This window comes from Choloepus didactylus, chromosome 16 (assembly GCF_015220235.1).
Source record: "Choloepus didactylus isolate mChoDid1 chromosome 16, mChoDid1.pri, whole genome shotgun sequence".
Classification (NCBI taxonomy): domain Eukaryota; kingdom Metazoa; phylum Chordata; class Mammalia; order Pilosa; family Megalonychidae; genus Choloepus; species Choloepus didactylus.
The window spans coordinates 74,286,059-74,295,085 of NC_051322.1; the positions used below are offsets into that span (position 1 = coordinate 74,286,059).

The 9,027-nt window shown below is 45.5% G+C and overlaps 1 pseudogene; it reads left to right on the forward strand.

Moving 5' to 3' along the window:
* Positions 1 to 5,764: 5,764 nt before the first annotated feature.
* On the forward strand, positions 5,765 to 7,103 carry LOC119511521 (annotated as a pseudogene).
* The last annotated feature ends 1,924 nt before the right edge of the window (positions 7,104 to 9,027 follow it).

Below are 9,027 nucleotides of genomic sequence, written 5' to 3' on the forward strand. Positions count from 1 at the left end.
GATGAAGGAACTGTGATCCACAAGGTTTTTACAATCACACTGTCACCCCTTGTAAGATACATTGTTATACAATCATCTTCAAGCATCAAGGCTACTGGATTGGAGTTTGGTAGTTTCAGGTATTTACTTCTAGCTATTTCAGTACATTAAAACCTAAAAAGTGTTATCTGTACAGTGTGTAAGAAAGTCCACTAGAGTGACTTCTTGATTCTCTTTGAAATCTCTCAGCCACTTGAGCCTTTATTTTGTTTCATTTCACATCCCGCTTTGGTCAAGAAGATGTACTCAATCCCATGATGCCAGGTCCAGATTCATCCCCGGGAGTCATATCCTGTGTTGCCAGGGAGATTTACACGCTGGGAGTCAGGTCCCACATAGGGGTGAGGGCAGTGAGATCATGTGCCAAGTTAGAGAGAGAGGGCCACATCTGAGCAACAGAGAGGCCCTTAGAGGGAGACACTTAGGCACAATTGTAAGCAGGTTTAGCATCTCCTTTGCAGTAATGTAGAGGGCGATTAAGGTAGCATGCATGAAGCCCACCTTCAGCTATGCCGGAGATGTGCAACATGGCCGCCAGGGCTGATACAACAATAGCTTAAGTTACCCTCAGCCTTCTTTACGGAAGTAGTTCGCGCCAAAAGTGCTAGATCGCGCCAAAAATGCTAACCCTACATCTGCCATCCACCCTAGCAACAGCAATCACCAATCCCAGACCGCTACCTGTCCTTATTAGCCACCCCCTCTCCCTCCAGGGCATATATACCCTGCCTCTTCAATAAAGTTTTGCAGCTTGATCAGAAACCTGTCTTGCTGTCGTTCTTCGCGTCTCTTGTCCCATACCATTCCTCCCTCACAGGATTTGGAGCCTCCGTTGATCGTCCCGCGGGTTGGGACACAGTAACAAGCTTCATAGGGGCAAACTCCAAGACAGAGGGCTCAGCATGTCAAAGCCGTCAGTCCCCCATGTTTGTGAGAACATCACCAGCAATCCAGACAAGGAAGTCCAACACCTCTGCATCCTCCCCTAGCTCCTCAGGGGGGCCATGAGTACATATTTTTATTCTCCACTCAAATAACTTTGGGACGTGTTGCTATTTCACTCTAACCTATACAGACCTATCAAAGCTCACTTCCTATTCAAAGTTCCCTGTAATTGTGGTGTTTGAACAAACTGACTGTGGAAGTTATTTTGTTTAGAAAATACAGATCCTACACCAAATAAACATTTCTTCCCTTGGTCTCACAAGGGAGTTGAAGTTTTAATACACAGTTTCAAACTTCACCCTTTAGCCTGATTTGCCATAGTCTTAACCAGATCTGCCTTATTCATGTCTCTAACTGAAGTCTGGGCTCTTTTTCAGCTTTTTTTTTTTTTTTTTTTTAATGGTAAACCAGCTAAATTTTGATTTGATTTTAATCATCACCATGCACAGACAATTCTGAACTATGTCAGTGATTTAAAATAAAAAAATTTTTGAAAATTCCTCCCTGGATTGCTCATGTCTTCTCCATTTTCCAGAGCACATCACTGGCTAAGCTGTCAATAACAAAGTTAGTGTATACTTTGTGGGGTAGAAGCAAAGAGAACCAAGAGGACCGATAACAATTTAAACAAATCACTGGTTTCTAAGCTTCCTTCGGGTAACCATATAATTTATATCCAGTCTGGAATCCTCTTGAGAGTGAAGGGAGGGCTGTTAATAATTACATTTTGGGACCCTGTAGGACAAGGACTGTCTCCTGCAGACTGTCCCAAGCAAACCAGATTTGGGTCACCCTGTGTCACCTATAAACTATACAAATCTTATCACGGTACCACCCCCATCACATTGTAACCATAAATCAGACCCACAGAGTTAAGGCAAACTAAGGCCTCCCTAGGCCAATGGTCTGGGAGAAAAACAAAAATTGCTATCCTAGAGCTGATGTTTCAGATATGAAGGCAGGAAGACAGGAAGTCAGGCAGGCCAGCAGACAAACACAAGAATAATGATCAATATTAATATAAAATCCATTTGGTAATGAGAATGGATAGCACACAAATTTTAGAGTATCTCAGGTCTATAAGGGGAGGGGTGGGTGTGAGTACTTGGTCTTGATGTCAAGGCAAAATCCATGACCTTAGTCTATAACTAAACACCTTCCACTCCCTTACCTCACGTGTTCAACTGATAATGAAATTCCCCTAATTCTTTCCCCTCTAGCCCATTTTGTCTGGCCTCCCACATCTCCCCTACCCCTACCCCTCCATCATCTCATGACTTCAGTATCTCTTGCCTGGTTACCACAAAAACTTTCTAACAGGTCTTCCTGCACCCTCTCACCTTCTCAAAACTGCTTAAAATATTTCAAAAGAGTGTTTTAAGCTACAGATTAAAATCTGAAGCCCTTAGCACAGCATATAAAGCTCTTTATCTTCTGGCCCCTGCCTAACCATGGACTCAACTTTCTCCCATCCTCGATTGTCCCCTAAGATTCAGCCAGGCCATGTCCTGAGGCCTGCCTGCCTCTCCCCTCTCATTCACCCCATTTTCTCCCCATCTGCTGCTGCTTCCTGCCCCTGCAAATGCCCGTGACACCCCTGTTTATGTTTCAACATTCATTTTGGCAGCATCTCCTGCAGGGGGACAACCCTCACTATCCCATCTCAGTCTCCAGGCTCTCCAGGTGTGCTCCTCCCCCTCCCCCTTTCCTTCACCTGCACAGTGCTCAGGGTCACCTAGACAGTAGCACTAACTGCCTGCCCCTCTCCCTCAGTATCTGACTGCATCGGAGATTCTCAGCCTTAGCTGTGGATCAGAATCACCCATGGAATTCTGTGAAAATACAGATCGTGTCCCATCCTAAGCCCACCAACTCAGAATTTCCCAGAGGGAACAGGTTTTCCTGATAAGTGAGGGTGGTAAGTGATGGCTTTCCTGCTTAGGAAACTGTGATGCATATACACTACATAGTGAGGGTCTTAAATATCTCTTAGATGTAAAAATGAAGGAAGGAGTGAGAGAAACTTTCTAATTAATATTTTTTTTAACCACAAGACACCAAATGGAGAAATAGAGGCAAGGAATATAATATTCAAGGAATAATAAAAAATAGCATTCTTCATTGATAATTTTACTTTGCCTCTTTGTGCTTCTGATAAGCTGCCATCTGAAGATTCCAGAGGTCCTTTGATGGAAGAAAATGGCTTTGATCGTCTTCATTACCTGTAGGAAATTAGGGATTTGGAAGCTTTATTACTTCTTTGGTGACCTGAATGCCTAAGTAATGCATTGTAAATGAAGTAAGGAAAAGGTATGTTCTTTCCATAGGCAGGCTGTGAGCACCAGGATCCAGGTGCAGAGATGTCCTGCTGGACTGGCTACTGGCTGACAAAACCCCCAGCTAAGCCCCCCTCTCTTCTTCATTCTCATGGGGCTCCCAGCCCTGGGTTCTGGAACAGAGCAGGTAATACCTCCAGTTTTGGCAGGGGAGAAGTTGAAAGACCGAAACAGGATCAGAGTTGCAAAAAGCCACTCAAGTCTTCACCCTGTGTAAATAGCCTACATAATTACCAAGGAGAAAAGCTACATTTTATACTTTGGGGGCCGGAGAACACAAATCACAGACTGATCTGTCTTCTGTGCTTTGTTCTGAGTTGGCACAGAAAGTTGACTGTAGACCCAGAATAAGAACTTCTGTTGTCTGTTCTTCTTCCCTTTCTTGGCAAAATGAAGTTTTGCTTAAAAATCCGACACATTAGTATAATTTTCTAGAATCTTAACTGTGGTGTTAAAAAAAAAGCAAAAAATCGTGGTCAAACTGACCTTAGTAGATCAATGTGGCTTTGAACTTGGCCTGAGCATCCTAATCTTTCACCCACTGGCCTCCTTGTTCAGAATAAAACGTGCGAAAAAAGCCTCCGTGGTGGAGGCAGACAACAGGCACTGCTGGCAGCAGAGAGGCGTGGCATGGTCTCACATAGCGGGGTCTCTGCCCGCCACCTGCCCCTGCTTGTTGCTCCCAAATGCCATAGTTCACGCAGCGGTCACAGCAGTCACGTCTCCTGGGTGTTGACGTACAGGTGCTCATGTAAATATGCACAATCCCTGAAATATGGGCTCGGAATCCAACGAGCCTCTCTCCTGAGGCCTCACAGCACCCATGTGGCCCTTTGGGATCAGTGAGAGCTCATGAAGAGGTTCCAGAGTCACTTAGACCTGATCGCCCTTCTTGCCTTTGAGGAAAGTTCTATTAGGGCTGAGCCGGGGCAAAGGAATCAGGAGCTGATGACATGGCGGGGCCTTAGGACAGAGGTGATCATCCGTAGACAGCAGCAGACTTTCTAAGACAGTGGCCAACAGCCACGTGAAGGGTAGCTCAGAGCTGGGTGGATTTTAGTGGGGAGGGTGATGGTTCCAGTGCCCAGCAGGGAGAACGTGCTTATCCTGGAATGGGGCAGAGGAGAGCATCAGTGACAGGGATGCAAGCTCAGGAACTGGTGCTCCACAAACAGGGTGGGTAAGGCTGGGGCCCAGAGGGGCAGGCCCCCGGGTCAGGAGCCAAGGCTGTGTCCCCACCAGGGCAGAGGTGACAGACCCTGTTTCTTCAGGTGTTTATTCACCAATACTTACTGACTGCCTGTTAGATATCAACCATGGTTATTTGGCACTGGGGGTACAACAGTGAACAGAACAGACAAGAAGTTCTGCTTTCACACCATTTATATTCTAGAGATTGAATCAGGCAACAATCAAGGTAAATGAAAGTACTGTACTCTGGACAGTGATAACTGCTAAAGAGAGAAAAATGAAGCAGGTGATGGAAAATGTTGAGTGGTGAGAAGATCAGGGGGGACACACCTGAGAAGGTGACAACTGTGAGCCCCCGGGAGCCATCCAGGCAGAGACCCTGAGGGTGGACAAGCTGTGCAGGGTCAGAGGCAGCAGGGGCTCAGCGACGGGGCAGAGCGAGGAGGGGGGTGTGCCCAGAGGAAAGGCGGGTGCTGGGCAACGGGTTTTGTTGGGCCTCCGGGGCAGTGCTTTCAAATTTGGCTTTTATAATGAGAGACAGGAAGGAAACTGAGATTTCATCTTTTTTCCTATTAATTTTATTGAGGCGTACTTTACATTTTAAAACTGCACCCATTATAAGTATACAGTTCATTGATGTACTTTAAAATTAATATTTATTTACACTTTTATTGGGGTTTAATTATTAAATGTACAATTATATAATTTTTAGTATTTTACAGAGTTGGGCTATCATTACCACAATCCCCTTTTTTTCAATTTAAGTATGTTCAGTTCATTGTATTCAATTATGCTCAATAAAGATATTTTTTAAAAAGCACATTGGTGGCTCTACCACCAGAACCTTTGACTTTAAAAATATTTTCCCATTTTATGAGAGCAAAATCAATCATTTGAATTGTTTCCTACTGAACAGTGAAATATAAAAATCCATTCACTTCATTAGTAAGTATGACAACTCTGGAATGTAAAATTACTATTTTCTAAAAGAATTTCAATCAATCTAAAAGCATTCTGTACTACCCTTTTCATATCAGCTGACAGAGAACAAAACACAAGGGAACGGCCCCCACCCCCGCCCCGGGCCGGCCGCCCCTCGCGCTGGGGCTCCGCGCCCCGCCACTTTGGACACTTTCTAAAAAGTTTCTCCTTGGTGTCTCCCGCTCCGCGCGGCCGCCTCGGTCGCCTCGCTGCCCCCCATGTTAGTGGCCAAGAGGCAAGGTTGAGGGCTCCTTAAGGGGCCACCGTACCCCGGCTACCCCTTCCTCATGATCCGCTACCTGAGGAGCCCCTACCTCCCCAACGGATCGCCCTCACCCACCGCCCGAACCTAGCTCCAGATGAAATGGCCGCTGCTTGATGTCCAGGCAGGGAGCCTCCAGAGCAGGCAAGCCCTCAAGGACGCCCGATCTCCGTCGCCGGCGCACATTGTCTCGAACAAAGTGCCGGTTGTGCAGCACCCCCACCATGTGCACCCTCTCACGCCTCTTAGCACGTACAGCAATGAGCGCTTCACCCCGGGAAACCCCCCTCCACACTTACCAGCTGACATAGACCCCAAAACAGGAATCCCACGGACTCGCACCCTCCAGATATATCTCCGCATTACCCACTCTCGCCTGGCACTGTAGGGCAAATCCCCCGTCTCCTAGGATGGTTAGTACCACAGCACGCTCAGCTAGTGTACCCGATCACAACAGGAGGGTTCCGACACCCCTACCCCACAGCTCTGACCGTCAACCCTTCCAGGTCCAGGTTCCCTCCCCGTGTGGTGCCACCACATCACACTCTCCACACGACAAGCATCCCCCACCCGGCCACAGTCACCCCAACATCAAACAGGAAGCCTCCCAGAGCGACTTCGGCTGGCTCCATAGCTCAAAGCATCAGGACTCCAAAAACGAAGACGAAAAGAAAAAGCCCCATATAAAGGAAACTCTTATCACGTTGTATATGAAGGAAATGAGAGCAAAGGTTTAGCCAAGTGCACGTTGAAAGAAAGCGCAGCCATCAACCAGATCCTCGGGCGGAGGTGGCATGCACTGTCCAGAGAAGAGCAAGCGAAATACTACGAGCTGGCCTGGAGGGAGGGACAGCTCCACATGCAGCTGTACCCTGGGTGGTCTGCACGGGATCAGTATGGGAAGAAGAAGAGGGAAAGGGACAAGCAGCCAGGAGAGACCAATGGAGGAAAAAAAAGTGCGTTCGCTGCATACAAGGTCCACCCTCTTCAGATGGAAGCTTATTAGACTCGCCTCCTCCCTCCCCCAGCCTGCTAGGCTCCCCCCACCGAGATGCCAAATCACAGAGTGAGCAGACCCAGCCCCTGCCGCTCTCCCTGAAGCCCGACCCCCTGGCCCACCTCTCCATCACGCCGCTGCCGCCGCCGGCCCTGCTGCTCGCCGAGGCTGCCCACGACAAGGCCGCCGCCCTCTGTCCCCACCGGGCGTTGGACCTGCCCGCCGCCTTGCAGCGCCCACCGCTCCGTCCTCATCTCTTGCATCGCCGTGGACGTCTTCCTTACATTCCCGCAGCTCCCTGCCCGGGACCTGGCCCCAGCCGCTCTCCCTCCTCACCAGGGCTTTAGAATAGCTTTAGCTTTATTAGCCGCCGGTTGGTTCGTTCCACGTTTTGTTTTTGTGTTTCTTTCTGTCCCCCTCCTTCGAAAGGTTCTGTTTTGTACTCTTTTAATTTTGTGCCACTTGGCTACATTAGTTGATGTTTATGGAGTTCATCGGCCAATATTTGACCCATTCTTATTTCAATTTCTCCTTTTAAATATGTAGATGAGAGAACCTTGTGAGTCTACCAAAATTTTTATCAACAGCTGATTAAAGTCTTTGTAGCATTTAATACACACACACACACACACACACACACACACACACACACAACTGCTATGTAGTTCAGATAGCTTGGTTTTAAAAGACTGATTAACAAACAAAAAGGAAAAAAAGAAGCAATTTTGAAGCAGCCCTCCAGGAGTTGGTTCTGTATGATTTGTATTAAATACGAGCTTGTGAACCAATCGTTTTACATCTGGTTTTTAAAGCATAGGGCGCAAGGAATGCAGCGCTGTTACTTTTTTGTTTTCTGTGTGAAACAACTTTTATTGTGATGTTACTTGTTATTGTTTAAATGTACAAAGGGTTAAAATGTGTTAATATACCTTGTGCCCTGGTGGTGTTCTTTTGGGGGGAGGGGATGCTACTCAACAATTAATGGAATCACCAGGCTGTTGGACCAGTAGTATTTATTGCTTTACAGATTGCTTGTCATACCTTGTCCCTTTTTAAATATGTTTCCTTTGTCTTGAAACTGTGTAAAGTTTTTTCCCCCTTAGCGTAAGCATCTTATATATAACAACTCATTTGTACAAGGTTTTTAAGTTTATATGTAAAATGTGTATATATATATTTTTGCCCCTTTTGACTTTTTTTGTTGTTGTTGAATGAAACCCAGATGCCACCAAATGGACATTAATAGTTGCATTAAAGGATCAGTAGCATTAACAGAAGTTGCTTTAAAAGCCATTACGTAAAATAAGACTTGAAAATTAGTGAGGGAATCTCAGTGACGCTGTATGAGAGGCAGTGGGAACCGTTCTGCCTTCCCCTTCGAACTCACAGTGGGTTCCCCTGCGCCATCGGGACACGGACTGACCTGTGCAAAACTCTATGTGCCAAAATTCTCAGTGACTTTAACTTTCTCCCTCTTTTTGATGCTGTAATTTCTGTTCATCCTGTTTTGCTGTGATGTTACATAGGTACCTTTGTATGTAGTTTTAATGTCACCTATAACAAGGTGTGTTTGGTATCAGATTGTCCGGAAATCATTTTAAATGAAGAGGTATAAACCCTTGAGGGGCGAAATTCTGTATATTAGATTCCTCTTAAAGGAAAAGCCAGCTGCTGCTTTTATGTGCCTATATCACATACAAGTAGATCGCAAACTTTAAAAGTAATAATAAAAAAAACCTAGGCATGTTGATGTTGCAAAATGCTGTATAAAGCTGCAACCTGTTCCCTCAGTGCCATTGTAGTTGACATGAAGCGATTGTAAAACTGTCTCCAATTTTTCTCTGGTTTATTAAGATGCTAACTATAACTTTTTTTGTGAATACTATGTTTCCCAATAGTTGTGATGTTACTGTTCGGTTTTATGCTCTTATTCCAATTTCATTTTTAATGGTTTGGAAGCCATTTTCTGTAATGAGTAAATGTTCATGCTGTACAGTATCTGTAGCATGCTGTTCTGGATTAATAAAAGCAATTTAGTATGTACAGATAAAAAAAACACAAGGGAACAGCAAAAAGATGTAGGATCCATGAAGTTTACATTTCTAATGGTTAAAGATAAATGGCGTAACGATGACAAAGAGAATGGGGAGGAAAACAAAATTAAAGAATCCCAGCCTGTTTATGGAAAAAGAAAGATGGGATAAAAACATTACTATTAGGCAATAATCTTAATTTGGAGAAACATCTCGTGTGGTATTCAAGTAACGAGTGGCAGA